This window comes from Marmota flaviventris, chromosome 14, assembly GCF_047511675.1.
Source record: "Marmota flaviventris isolate mMarFla1 chromosome 14, mMarFla1.hap1, whole genome shotgun sequence".
NCBI classification, from domain to species: domain Eukaryota; kingdom Metazoa; phylum Chordata; class Mammalia; order Rodentia; family Sciuridae; genus Marmota; species Marmota flaviventris.
In genome coordinates this window covers 89,436,564-89,450,385 of record NC_092511.1, presented here as the reverse complement: position 1 = coordinate 89,450,385, position 13,822 = coordinate 89,436,564, and the positions used below count along the sequence as shown (strand labels likewise).

Below are 13,822 nucleotides of genomic sequence, written 5' to 3'. Positions count from 1 at the left end.
TCGGGCTCTGAGGAGTCCCAGAAGGGACAGGGCTGCGGCGCTCGGGGTGGATATGAGCTAAGTGCCCAGTGACACCTTGACTGTGCATGCATGGCTGTCCTAGGCCCGCTGGTCCCAGCCGCCCCTGGCCTGGGCCACCCGGCGGCAGGAGGTAGCACAGGGTGGATATGACCGGAAGGACCCTTGTTCCGAGGCGCCTAGCAGAGGGCAAGTGATTTGAGCCCTCTGCGGCAGGAGGGGCCGCCCCTTTCAATCCTCCAGCCGGTATCTAGTTCCCCCTCCTCAAGCGAAGCTCAGGCCCAGGGGATCAGTAACCAAATCTGCAAGTGCCACATTTCTGTCCCAATAAAATATTAACTGAGGAGACAGACCTACTCTGAAACCAGAGGCCGAGGCTTTCCTGGACCCCTGACAGGCCCCTGGGAGCAGCTGCTGCCCAAGCCATGGTTAGGGCCCTGCCCGGCTTTGCAGGGTAGGAGGAGGGGCCCCTCCAGGGCACAGCTGGTTAGGAAGGAGACCCTGACACAGGGGTGGGAACTTCCCCTCCAATCCGTCCCTAGATACAGGTGCAGCTCTGGAGGTGGGAAAGGGGCTGGCTTGCTCCCTCCAGCCTCTGAGGAGGAGGGGCGTCCTGCCTGCCTCAGCACTCTGCTGACCTTGCCAGGCTCCAGCCCTTGCCACTGGAAGCCAGAGGCCCGAGGGGAGGGAGCAGGATCTTCCCCTGACTCGGAGCTGCCCAGCAGTCTCCTGGAGAGCCCCTGGGAAGGGCACGGCCAGGAAGAAGGCCCTGCCTCCATTCTCCTCCAGAGCTGGGCAGGATCTTTGCCTGACCTCCGGTCCCAGGCCCCTGAGAAGCCCTGGAGTTCCATCACACCTCTTTCCTAGGTGAGTTCATGAGACCCAGAGAGAAGGAGCCCTCGGAATGGGTCAGGGAGCTGCTACCCTGAGCTTAAGTGGGGGCTGGGGAGGAAATTGGCCCAAGCGGAGCCTGCGCTGGCTGGAGGCTGACCCTGGCAGCGTCATCTGTGACTGGGTCTTAGTGGGAAATGCTGTACAGGTGCCTGGGATCGGAGCAGGGGCCAGCATTCCCCACTGCTGTGTCTTGCCTCCTGCAGGGCATCTCTGTCCCCTGTCCCCTCCTACCCATTTTCTACCAGGACCAGCTAACCTGGCTTTACCTAGTAACTGGGCCCACTCGCTCTCAGCTCTGGGCAGGGTTGAGGTTTGCCTCTGTGATGGCTGAGGACAGGGGCTGATTTCCAAGGTGCAAGGGCTGTGCAAGACAGCACAGGCTTTCTGCCACCTGCTGAAAACCAGCTTCAAGCTCTGATAAGTTTCTCTTCTGTGGTCTAAGTGCTCACGTGTGCTCCTCGGAGTTCTGGGGTTTTGAAACAATTGGGAGAGTCCAGAGCCTAACAGAGCCAGGCCTGAGCTGGGGTCCTATTATCCTCAAAGACTCGGTGTGATGTCCCTTCACCATGCTGAGCCTCAGTTGCACCATCTGTTAAATGGGCCAGTAATGCTTCCTGCCTGCGGGGACCACAACAGGCGTGAGTCGGCGCGCAGACTTTGTGAACCATTACTCTCAGCCGTAACTAGCAAGGAGTGATTGATTGCTTGTAATAATAGAACGGATTCGTGGTTGAAAACACGCTCTTGCTCAGCCAGCCGCCCTCCTGCTTAGGTCAGAGAGGGGGAGTTGTGAGTTCTAGATGTTCTGTGTTGATGGGGAACAGTGCCAGCCAGGGGCCAGGAAGCACCCAATGGCTGGGCAGTGTCTAAGGGACTGTCAGATGAGCTGCAAGGAGCCTGGGCTGTCCCATCCACCTGGCCGTGAACTGCTCTCAGTGCCACTGGGGGCAGGAAGGGGGCTGGTCCCTCAGGACCACTGCAAGCTTGCGCCTGTGTGGTTCCCTGGGTCCCTTGTCCTCTCTCAGCCTCCGTGGTTCTCGTCTGCAAGAAATCAGAGCCACGAGTCCCTGGGGATGTTCAGAACCGAAGAGCCTGGAGCTAGCAGGACAGCCAGAGGGCCATCGAGGAGATCCCTCCCAAGCTTTGGGACCCGGAGGCTGCCCGGGCAGGGCTGAGGGGCTCGGGATTCTCGGGGTGCCTGACACTCCAAGCTTAACAGTGGAGTCTGGGCCCGGGAGGCCCACGGAGGTCCTGAGGCCAGGGAAGTTGTAGACATGGTGTGGTGTGGTTCGTCTGTCTGTCTTCCTGAGTATTGAAGTAGGATTCTCGGAGGGCTCGTGTTCCCACGGGGTGTGAGTCTCGCCCCTGAGCCATAGACGCCTGCTTGAGACCATGGCAGAGGGTGTGGGGCCCCAGCCACTCTGACGTGCTGGTGACATCCCACTCTCCTGCAGGAACCTAAATTCCCTCAAACCTGAGTTTTCCTCCCAGCCCCGACCCACCTTACGGTACTGGATACTCAGTTTATTTGTCAGTCTGTGGCCAGCCACGTGGGGACAGGGACTCTGTCCTGCTCACTCTACTTCCTGGGTCTGCAACAGAGACTGGTACCGGGCAGCAGCTTGATGCAGCTCCATGGATTCAGGAGGGACTCTTGCCAATAAGGAAGGAGGACTGGAACCTGCTCTGTCCCAGTGCCTCAGCCCCTGCCCATGAACCTGGGGCCAGGTGTGTGAGAGCTGCTGGCCAGAGGGGCACAGGAGGCCTCTGAATGCAGGAGAGGATCTGCTGCAGAGAGCGCAGAGGCTGGGAAGTGGGGGGCACTGGGTGTCCACAGGGTTCCATGTGGCCAGAGCAGGGAGTGGGGACCCGCGGCAAGGGAGATGGCGGAGGCTGCCCGGGACCTGTGGGCCTCGCTTCTTAGTGGGTCAGTCATCATAATCACCTGGTGAGCCTTAAATAAATACTGTGGGGCATTGAGCCCCGAGTCTCCGGCTGGAGCCCAGACACTGGGATTGTATAAGCTTCTTGGGAGACGCACGTGCAGCCACAGGGGCCAGGCCCTCCAGGGTAGCGTTTCTCAAAGTGTGCTCCCCAGTGCAACAGCAGCAGCACCCAGGGGCTTGTTGGGAAGTTGCCCCTAGGCCTCCACCCGAACCTCTGGGGTCCAGGTATGGGACCAGCGGCTGTCTTTTACCCAAGAGTCACTGGGACACACCCAAGGTTGATGACCCCTGCTCTGTCTGGACATGAGCCTCCTTAAGGACACTGGTTCTTATTCTTAGAGAAAACTAGAGCTCTTGGAAGGTCCCAAGCACAGGAGGGAGGTGACCTTGAATTTTAACAGGGCTCCCTGGCCACCCTGTTGCAGGGTAGCAGAGTTTGGGTTGGAAGCCCCAGTGCAAGCCCTGTGCAGCCCTCCAGGAGGGGGTGGTGTGGGGTGGGGAGGTGGAGACAGCTTTTGGCTCCATTGCTGAGGCAGCGCTGGTAGGATTTCCATGGGACTCGAGGAAGAGGGGATTTCCTCCTTCAGTTTATTTTTTGGGGGGGTGAAATACTGGAGATTGAGCCCAGGGCACTTTACCATTGAGCTCCATCCCAGCCTTTTTATTTATTTGTTTATTTATTTATTTATGATACGGGGTCTCACTAAGTTATTTAGGACCTTACGGAATTGTTGAGACTGGCCTTGAACTTGCAGTCCTCCTGCCTCTGCCTCCTGAGTCGTTGGGATTACAGGTGGGCACCACACCTGGTTCCTCCTCTGCTATTGAAGGCCCATGTAATTTTGCTGGGCCCACCTGGACACCCAGGATTCTTCCCTGTTTTAAAGCCAGCTGGTTTGCAACTTTAATTCCATTGGCACCCTTAACACCCCTTCACCCTGTGACCCAACACATCCACAGGTTCCAGGAATCGCGGCACGCAGAGCTGTCCCTCTGCCTACACCGTGTCTATTAAACACAGAACTCCAAGTGGGGCATCAAGGAGGTGGTGAAAGACACTCTCTCTCTTCAGGGGAGCTTCATGGACTAGAAAGAGAAATTCACAAACCAATAGCCTCCGGTGGGGACACGGCACCATGAGACTGGGGCCGGGGGGTCACCACGGGGGTGTGTGAGATGGAAAAGAGACCGTGTCAGGGACTCAACACTGGGGCTTCCAGGGCTAAGGGAGGAATAAAGAGGCCCAAAGGTCATAGGAACGCCATGGAGAGCCATGTTCTGGAAGCCGAGAGGAGGAAGGGAGGCCGGGGGAGGAAGGGGTGTCCTCCAACCCCAGGTCAGGTGCTGCTGATGAGGTGGTTGTTGGCCCCCAAATCAACATCTGAGGCCCCAGGTCATCTGGAGACAGGAGCCACCAGCAGACCTAGTAGAGCCTCCCTGGAATCCTGGAGCCCATCAGCCCTCCGTCCCTTGCCCTCCAAGTCAGATCATCCTGCTCCTAGTTGGCTGGTCAGGGCCTCCCCAGACCCTGACCCTCCACAGGGTCAAGACCACCACAGGGAGGCAAGGCCATAGGGAGAGGGAGAAGAAGAGACGCTTCCCACCTGGAGGGGTGGTGGGGATCAGAGACACAGCCCGTCTGCCTTGGGGACCACCGGCAGACTCACACCCCGAGCTGGCTGGAACTGAGTCCCCATAGGGTCCACCGGACTCACCCACTAGGTGCCCCCACCACAGGGAAGCTTCCGGCCCAAAAGACAGTAGAGTCTAAGTTGAGGAGCAGGCTGAAGGGCTGGGACAGCAGCTTCCCTGGGGCCAGTCATTGCTCCCTGAGCTCCTCTTCCTCCTCTACACGTGAGGCCCCGGCCACTCAGGGACTTTCCCTGATCCCCCCACCACCTGCCCCTTGAGGTTGTGTTAGATGACACCGCCCTCAAATTTTCCACGATCACGTCCCCACCGCCTGTGGCCTCTGAGGGCAGCTGGGACTGTGTCTATATACTGATGGCCTCTGAGCATGCCCAGCGTGGCCTGGCCAGCGGCCAGCATTGAGCGTATGGGTCCGTCCTCTGCTGCCAATAACAATACCACAGACTGGGCAAGTCACACAGGTTTATTTTGGCTCACGGTTATGAAACTGCAAGGTCAAGGGCCCACATCTAGTGATGGCCTTCTTGCTGGCAGAGTCCCAAGGTGGCACAAGATGGCAAGAGACAGGGAGCACATGTGTGTATGTGTCCCTTCCAGTCTCTCCCTCTTCTTTTAAAGCCACCAGGATTCAATCCTGGGACAACATCCTGGTGACCTTAACTAATCCTATTCACCTCCCCAAGGCCCCATTCCGAACACCAGAGTCACATAAAGTCTCCACCTCTCACTGTCTCACAGTGGACATTGATTTCAACACGCAAAGGCTTGGGGTCACATTCGGGCCACCTCCAAACCATGGCATTGAGTAAATGGAAATTGAATGCTGCTCTTGGCACAGACATTCCAGGCACCCACTGTGTGCCCAGAGGGCGAGGCCACCAGGAGGGGAAGTGATTGCTGGGAAGTGACCCCTGGGAAGGTGGCCTCTGAGGGGAGGGTCCCTCCAGCTGGTGTGGAGACAGGGGAGGTGGTCCCTGCAAAGTTCACGTGCCTGAGGCGTGGTCCTGTGTGTTGGCGTGGAGGTGGTGGGACCTTCAGAGGTAGGGGCTAATGGAAGAGGGTTAGGTCACGGGGTCGCCGTCCTCAGCAGGGTTAGTGAATTCTCCCAGGATCCTGGTCAGTTCCCACAGAGTATAAGAGCAAGCCTGGCCCTGAGACCTTCTAGCTTCCTGTCTCACCATGTAATCTCTTCCCTATGGGGCCAGTCTCCTTTCTGCTTCTCGGCCATGTTGTGACACAGCCAGGAGGACCCTCACCAGGACCCTGGTACCATGCCGTTTGGATCCTCCAGAATCACAAACCAAACAAACCTCTTCATAAAATTACCCAGCCTCAAGTATTTTGTTACAGCAACAGAAAACAGCCTAAGTCACCAGTGGTGCTGCTCGGAGCGCCCTGGATGCCCTCTCCATGCAGCATCCACCACCATTTGTAAACTGCAAGGCCCTCAGGACTCCGGCAGCTCCTCAGGCTGAGTTTCCAGGACTGACTTGCTGACGTCAATGAGTGTCTAGTGATTACCTCTCTGTGTCTGACACTTTGGGCCTGTCCGAACTTTGTGCTCATCAGCAGGCCTATTTTAGAGATTAGAAAACCGAGGCTCAATGCTAATGAGGGACTCTCCTGAGGTTGCCCAGCCAGAGAATGGCAGAGCCAGGACCTTCCAGAATGCTGGGGCACCTGCCCTGGATGTTGCTCTGAGGGCCAGGGAACCACTGGGCACATGTGCCAGTCTTTCTAGAACAGTCTAGAACAGCTGTCAGGAGCCCAAAGTGGAGCCAGCTACCTGGGTTCAAATCCAGAGTGGGAGAAGTCTCCCTGGGGAGCCCCTGTGAGGACCCACTGTGGCAATCGTGTGCTGAGCTCGCAGGATGGGGCTGGGCAGAGCGGGTGCACGGAGGCGCAAGCTCTCCTCCTTTCTTGCCCAGACTGTCCCAGCTCAAGTCCACCACAGCCTCGTGTCACAGTCTACAGTTGAAGGCAGGGGGCGCAGGGAGACCCTTGCAGGCCGTCCTCAGGTCAGGGGGCTTCCTTTCTCTCTGTGGGGTCAGGTCCCTGGAGGAGAGGGCTCTGTCTTGAGGTGATTCTAGAAGATGGTGTGAGTCTCGTGCTGCTGGAGGCTGGGGGACATGGCAAGGCCCCCTACTTCCCCATGTCAGACTCTACTGTCCAGCACCTTGACCCCGGTTGTGGATTCAAGGCATTTAGCCACAGATTTTCAAAGGAGGTTGCTACAGTTGGGTCTGGAATGTCCCCCAAAGGCCAGGTGTTAAAGGCCTTGTCATAGCCTGTGGCACTACTGAGAGGCGGAGGAACATTTAGTGGGTGGGGCCTCGTGAGAGGAAGTTAGGTCATTGGGGTGTGTCTTTGAGGGGAAGATTGGGACCCTGCCCTTTCCCTTCCTCTCTTTTCACTTCCTGGCTATCTGAGGTGAGCAGCCTCCTCAGTTGTGTGCTCTGACCATGTTGTCCTGTGCTGCCACAGGCCCGGAGCGACAAGGGCCACGTGTCCATGGACTGAAACCTCTGAAACCATGAACCAAGATTTTAAACGTTTCCTGCTTATATGTTGTTTGTCTCAGGTAGTTTGTCACAATAATGGAAAGCTGACTAACACAGAATTCTTACTTAGAAGTCCAGGGTCGGGCTGGGGATGTGGCTCAAGCGGTAGCGCGCTCTCCTGGCATGCGTGCGACCCGGGTTCGATCCTCAGCACCACATACAAACAAAGATGTTGTGTCCGCTGAAAACTAAAAAATAAATGTTAAAAAATTCTCTCTCTCTCTCTCTCTCTCTCACTCTCTCTTTAAAAAATATATATATATATATAAAAAAGAAGTCCAGGGCCTCTGGACTGGTAAGGGGCAACCTAGTCTGAAAAGGGAGTTTTGTCCCAGTCTCCCCTCATCCCACAGCAGTTCTGGGACTTCTCTGTGGGACCCAGGAGTCACCTGACTAGCAAAATCAAAGTGAGGGCTGAGGCCCACCAGCCCAGGCAGGAGTGGGGAGCCCCCTTCAGTGCATGCTCCTTCTCTTCCCCAAGCCCTGTGAACTGTTGTCACCCAGAGGCCCCAGTGGGGTGGGCCCAAACCCACTCAGCCCTAAGAGGCTGGGCTCCTGGGGTGGCAGTCAGGTCCCCAGAGGACCTACAAAGTCACCCAGCCCTCCTCCACAATGCACGGTCACTGGGACGGGTATGGTGTTAAGTCACCAACTAGGGACCACGTTAAGGCCCTCAGAGGCTCCAAGATTGCAAGGGTTCCGGGGCCTCCCATCAGTAAATCAGACTAAACCTTGCACTGAAAGGTAAAATGGCTGTAAGGAAGTTGGTGGGTCTTGTCTCGGTGATCACATGGACGCTTTCTGAAATACCAGGTTCACCTGCACACACCTGGCCCTGCCCTGGAGCCCCGGGCAGAGCGTGTGCCAGGCTGCACACAGGTGACTGTGAATGTGCTGCTGTGCACCTGGGGGACCGTGCCCAGCAGCTCTGGGGAGGGGTGGTGAGGGGACCACATGAACAGCCGGGCTCCAGAGGGCTGGGGGCAGTGAGTGCAGAGGGTGCTTGGAGTTTGCCTCAGAGGGCGAGGATGGGCGATGGCAGGCGGGGACGGGGGGCTCAGGAGGAGGCTGGGGGAGTCTGCAGTCTGTGCTTTCTCCCTGCCGGGGACAAGCTGCAGAAGGCCCACAGGGCAGCCCAGAGAAGCTTTGCTGAGCTCAGCCATCGGGGGTGGGGGGTGGGCCCAGAACACCCAGGCCCAGCACTATGCCTCTCAGCTCACTAAATCAAAGATGGGGATCCACCTGATGGCAGGTCTCGAATAGAGAGGGCAATGGGGTACAGGACAGGAACTGGACTGGGACTTTTACATCCTGAAAGAAAGCCCAGCTTGCCATCTGTCAGGTTATTATATGACTTTGGGACATTGAACTTTAAAATATCAAGAAAAGGCTGGGACACGCCGGCCCTCCCAGCGACTCAGGAGGCCAGAGCAGGAGGACTGCAAGGTCAAGGCCAGCCTCAGAAACTCAGCAAGACCCCTGTCTCAAAATAAAAAATTAAAAAGGAAAGAACTGGGGATGCAGCTCAGTGGTAAAGGCCGTCTGGGTCCAGTCCAGTACCAAAAGAAAAAAGAAAACCCTTAAGGAGGGAGAGGGACAGGAGGACCACGCTCAGGGAAAGGTCGAGTGGGAGACCGTGGGCACATGTCACCATTGTGTCCCAGCAACCTCTACAGACTGAATGTACAGAGCCTGAGGCCTGATTGACAGTGGTTCCCCCCGACAGCACTCTAAAGTGACACTGAGGAGCCGGGCAGCCGTCCTCCTGCCTTGTCTTCCACCGCTGGGTGCTTCCAACCCAGCCTTGGTGGACGGCACCAGCCATCACCTGTGGCAGGGTGAGGTGTCGCCTGGCCCAGCGGCACTCTCCCCATTCGCTGCAGGTCCCCTTCACTCCGTTCTCTGTGTCGGTTCATTGTGACACCCGTGGCCAAGGAGGCCGTTCTGGAAAGGAGGCCAGACAAACCTTCCCAGCTTTGGGGACTTGGTGGCTCCCATACCACACCCACTTGGCTCACCTTAGACCCTCTTCCCAGACTGCCCTTTGACCCTCCTGCCTGCTGTCAGAGGCCTGAGTCTTGCAGCCCCAGCTCTCTCTCTGGACCCTGCCATGCCCAACGGGGGCAAGCCACAGGGAGGGCTGGGGCCTGGGACATCTGCAGGCTTTGCCCAGAGACTCTACAGTTGAATCCCAAGGCAGTGACCCGCGCACCTGCCAGGGGAGGCTCCACCCACCCAGCGTGGCCCCCGAGTGCCTCCAGGTGCAGGCCCACAGTCTCTGAAGGTTCAAGTTCAGGACGAGGCAGGATCCTGGTCAGGGCCTCTGATGAGGGTGGCGCATCTTGGCAGGAGCATGCTGTGAGCTCCAGCCAGGGAGCAGAGAGCAAGAGGACAGGCAGGGTCCCACAGTCCCTATGGAAGACACTCCTCTAGTGACTAAGGACCTCCTGCTAGGCACCTCCCAATACACCCCTCTGGGGACCAAGCCTTTGGAGGGCAAACCTTACCAAAGACCTCCTGAAGACCCTGTCCCCAGACACAGTCACATTGAGCATGAGGGCTTTAACTGTGACTCTGGGGGCAGGGGACAAAAATCAGAATTCAGTCTACAGAACGAGTGATCAGAGACCGAAGCGGTTGAAGGGAAGGGAGTAGGGACCGAGACGGGGCAGATGAGGTCAAGCAGGGGGGACACTTATTGGCTACATAGAGATTTGTCAGCTTGGGACCGCTGTGGAGCAAAGGGGGCCTGGTGTGTATTCAACGGCTCCTCCAGTGTCCCGGGAAGAATAGGCTGGAGGGATCCAGGCAGAAGAGGTGGCGCTGGAGCCCGGGCCTGGGTGGGGCTGTGGACAGGGGAGAAGGGGTCAGGGGCAGGATGTGGCAGGATGAGCTGGAAGGCCCGGGGGAGCAGGCTGGGGGAGGACCCGAGGTGGACAGGTTCCCTAAGTCACTCCCAGACCCCCGCTACCAAGGAGGGGATTCCTATTATCATTTCTCGGTCACCTCGGAGGTGTGGCCTTGTCAACTCATCTGCATTGTCCTGCTGTTACTGACTTGGAGTGTCTTTCAGGCGTCTGATCATCTTTCCCTTTCCTTCTCAGAGATCCTCTGCTCTGGACATCTGTAAACTCTCTGCGTTTCAAACTCTATGTTTTGTTGAACAGAAACCTCTCATTTTTATGTAACTGGGTTCATCAATTATTTTTTTTCCTTTATGGTCTGAGCTTTTGAAGTTTTTTTAAGAATTTTTTCTATTACTGTAGGTAACAAGAGGCCCTTTGATTTTATTTTAACCCTATAGCTTACCTTTTGCATAGGGATCTTTAAGTCATCTTTCTTTTTCTTTTTTCTTTTTTTTGCATGTGCTCTAAGGAAGAAATCTAGATTTATTTTCTTTTTGGTGCTCTAATGTTCCTAAGACCATCTACTAAACAATCTGAACTTTTATAAAATTCCCCGCAATATTTGAGTCTCAAGACAGTAGAATGAATTGGACATAATTTTCCTACTTCATATAAGAACACACGAACAGTGTAACTTCACGTCATGTGCAACCACAAGAATGGGAAGCTATACTCCATGTGTGTAATATGTCGACATACATTCAGCTGTTTTGTATATCTAAAATTAAAAATTAAAAAAAAATACCTGAATCTCTTTGACTTCCCTAGTCTTTTCATTGGTGTATTCCAACCATACAATTTTTATTATAGTGACTGTGCAATATACATTATTATCTGATAGGGAAAACTCCTTTTTTTTCCCCCAGGGATTGAACTCAGGGGCACTCAATCATTGAGCCACACCCCCAGCTCAATTTTGTATTTTATTTAGAGACAGGGTCTCCCTGAGTTACTTAGTGTCTCGCTTTTCCTGAGGCTGGCTTTGAACTCGAGATCCTTCTGTCTCAGCCTCTGGGATTACAGGCATGCACCACTGTGCCCAGAGGGAAAACTCCTTTATTCTTGCTTTTTAGGTTTTTGTGGGTTTTCTATTTTAAATTTTAATTTTAAAAAATTCTTCCATATACATTTCAGAATTTATTTGCCAAAGTTCTCAAAAAATCCAACTGGACTTTTTTTTTTTTTTTTAAGCAGTGCCAGGGATCACACCCAGAGCCTTGCACATGCAGGGGAGACCATCCAGGTGGTGATGGAGCCTTGGGTCTGGGTGGGCAGTCTGGAGGCGGGAGAAGGGTCAGAGATGAGCACTTTACACCAAGCAACACCCCTGCCCTGGATTTGGGGGTGGGGTGAATTGAATTTGCTTACAAAATACTTTAGGGGAGAAATGACATCTTTATAAAAGTATATGGCCTTATCTAAGGTGGAATGTCTAATTTATTCAGATTATCCTTCTATATAGAGGTCCTTTGATTTTTGGTTAATATTTAGATCCTTTTTGGTTTTGTTGCTGAGTGTTATCTTTTTTAGTTATTTTTTTCTAGGTGGTTATTACTGATGTAGAGAACTACTGATTTTAGTAAATTTCTTTTGCATCAGACAACTCTACTGAACTCTCACATCTGTTGATTCTTTGGGTCATTGTAGGAACCGTATCACTGAAAATCATGTCAGTTTTATTCTTTCCTTCCCAGTTCTTACACCATGCATTCCTTTCTCTAAGTTTCCTCCTGGCATTGGCAGGACATTGATTAGTGGTGATCGTAGCCAATCTTGTCTTGTCCTAGATCTTCAAGAGAATGATCTGAGCTTTTGCCATTAAATGTAATACTTTCTGTACATTTTTTTTGACAATGTGATTTTTAAATATAAACTTCGCAAGTTAGGAAGTTCCCTTTGACCTCTAGATTGCTAGAGTTCTTGCTTGTTTGTTTTATTATAAATAGGTGTGGAGTTTATCCAATGCCTTTTCTGAGTTAGGATTTCCACGCGGTTCCCCCTCACCCTCTTCCAGGGGACACCTTCTTGATTACTGTGTACCTGTGCAGTTGGACTCAGTGAGTCAGCATCTGGATTAGGGTTTGCATCTGTCTTTCAGAGTATGATGGGCATATTGCCCTCAGATGATTTTGAAATCAAAATTACTGTATTGACCAGCAGATTCACAATTGGAGATCACTGATCATCCTTTTAAAAGCCATTGGCTGGGAGTGGAGTTAGTTCAAGGGAGAAAAGTAACAAAAGAAGTGAAGATGGAGAGATAAATATCAGAAAAAGATCAGAAGATGGAGAGATAAAGATCGGAAAGTGAATCAAGGTAGTTTTGTCATCCTCACTTTTTTAATAGAGAAAAGAGCAGGTTTGGGATGTTTGTCTTGGTTTTTGCTTTTTGACTCTCAGGAGAGAGATTTTCTCTTCTTTTGTTCATAGGACATCCTCAACTTTGACTCATTTAAAACATCTTTCTTGTAGATTCTGTGTCGAAGGAACCGCTGAGCTAGAGCCAGTCCAGGGGCTGAGATTGTGGCTCAGTGGTAGAGCACTCCCCTAGCACGGGCGGGACCCGGGTTCGATTCTTAGCACCATATAAAAATAAAGGCATTGTGTTGTGTCCATCTACAAAAAAAGATTCATTCTCTCTCTCTCTTTAAAAAAAAATATAAAACATCTTTCTTGATTCCTTTTTTACCCTTTATTCCTTCATTTCCTTCTCTTCTATAGGCACTTATTCTCATTTTTATTTCATTTTAATTTTATCCAGTGTAGAATTCACCTTTTCTGGTGTTCAGTTCCATGAGTTTTGACAAATGCACAGTTGTGTGGCCAGACCCACAGACAGGATGGAGAATAACCCTCCCACTCCCCCTTTGATGGTCAGCCCCTCTCTTGCCCTCCCCCCAACACCCTGCCAGGTCCCAGCAGCCACTGGTCTTTTGCTTTAATTTTCTATGATTTTATCTTTTCCAGAATGTCATATAAATGGAGCCCTGAACTGTTTGGCCTCATGTGCCTGGAATCTTTCTCTGATTTCTGCATTTGAAATTCGTTCCTGTTCTTGATTGTCTCGGGAGTTTGTCCTTCTCATCCCGGTGTGCCACACTCTGTTGGTGTGCTGGTTGGAGGACATTGGGCCACTTCCAGTTTGGGGCAATTATGAATTAAAATCACCATAGATGAGGGCCTAAACGTGGTTGTGGGAATATCATTGGTTTTATTTCATTTGGATAAGTAACCGGGAGTGGATGGCTGGGTCATATGGTAAGTGTGTGTTTTGGCAAGCTGGTTTCCAGAGGGACGGTGCCATTTTTCACCCCTGTCAGCAGAATGCACTGCAGTCGTTCTGCATCTGTACCACCCTGACACTATCAGTACTTGTTATTTAAACAATTCTAATAGGTGCATAGTAGTAATTCACTGTGGGCTTGATTTGTATTTCTCTAATGGAAAAGGGTGCTAAGCATCTTCATATACTGTCCATATATCCTTCATAGCAAAGCGTTTGATCACGTCTTTTGCCCATTTATTAATTTGGGCTCTTTGTTCTCTGCTGAGTTTTGAGGGTTCTTTAATATAATCTGGATGTCCTTTGTCGTATATGTGATTTGCAAATGTTTTCTCTCAGTCTGTGTTTACCTTTTTATTTAGCAATATATTTATTCTTCTCTTGCCAAATTGTTTTAACTATTCTAGTTCCTTTGTCTATGTAAATTTTAGAATACTCTATATGTACCAGAAAACTTGCTGGGATTTTAATAGGAATTGTGTTAAATCTGTAGGTCATTTGGAAGATAATTTACATCTTTATGATACTGAATCTTCCAATCCATGAACATGGTATGCCTCTTCA

General features: G+C 52.4%; 1 protein-coding gene across 3 annotated transcripts in view; it reads left to right on the top strand.

The window, feature by feature from the left end:
* The window catches only part of Kcnip3 (potassium voltage-gated channel interacting protein 3), a 75,491-nt gene that overhangs the window by 42,741 nt on the left and 18,928 nt on the right, over positions 1-13,822 (top strand). The window lies entirely within an intron of this gene.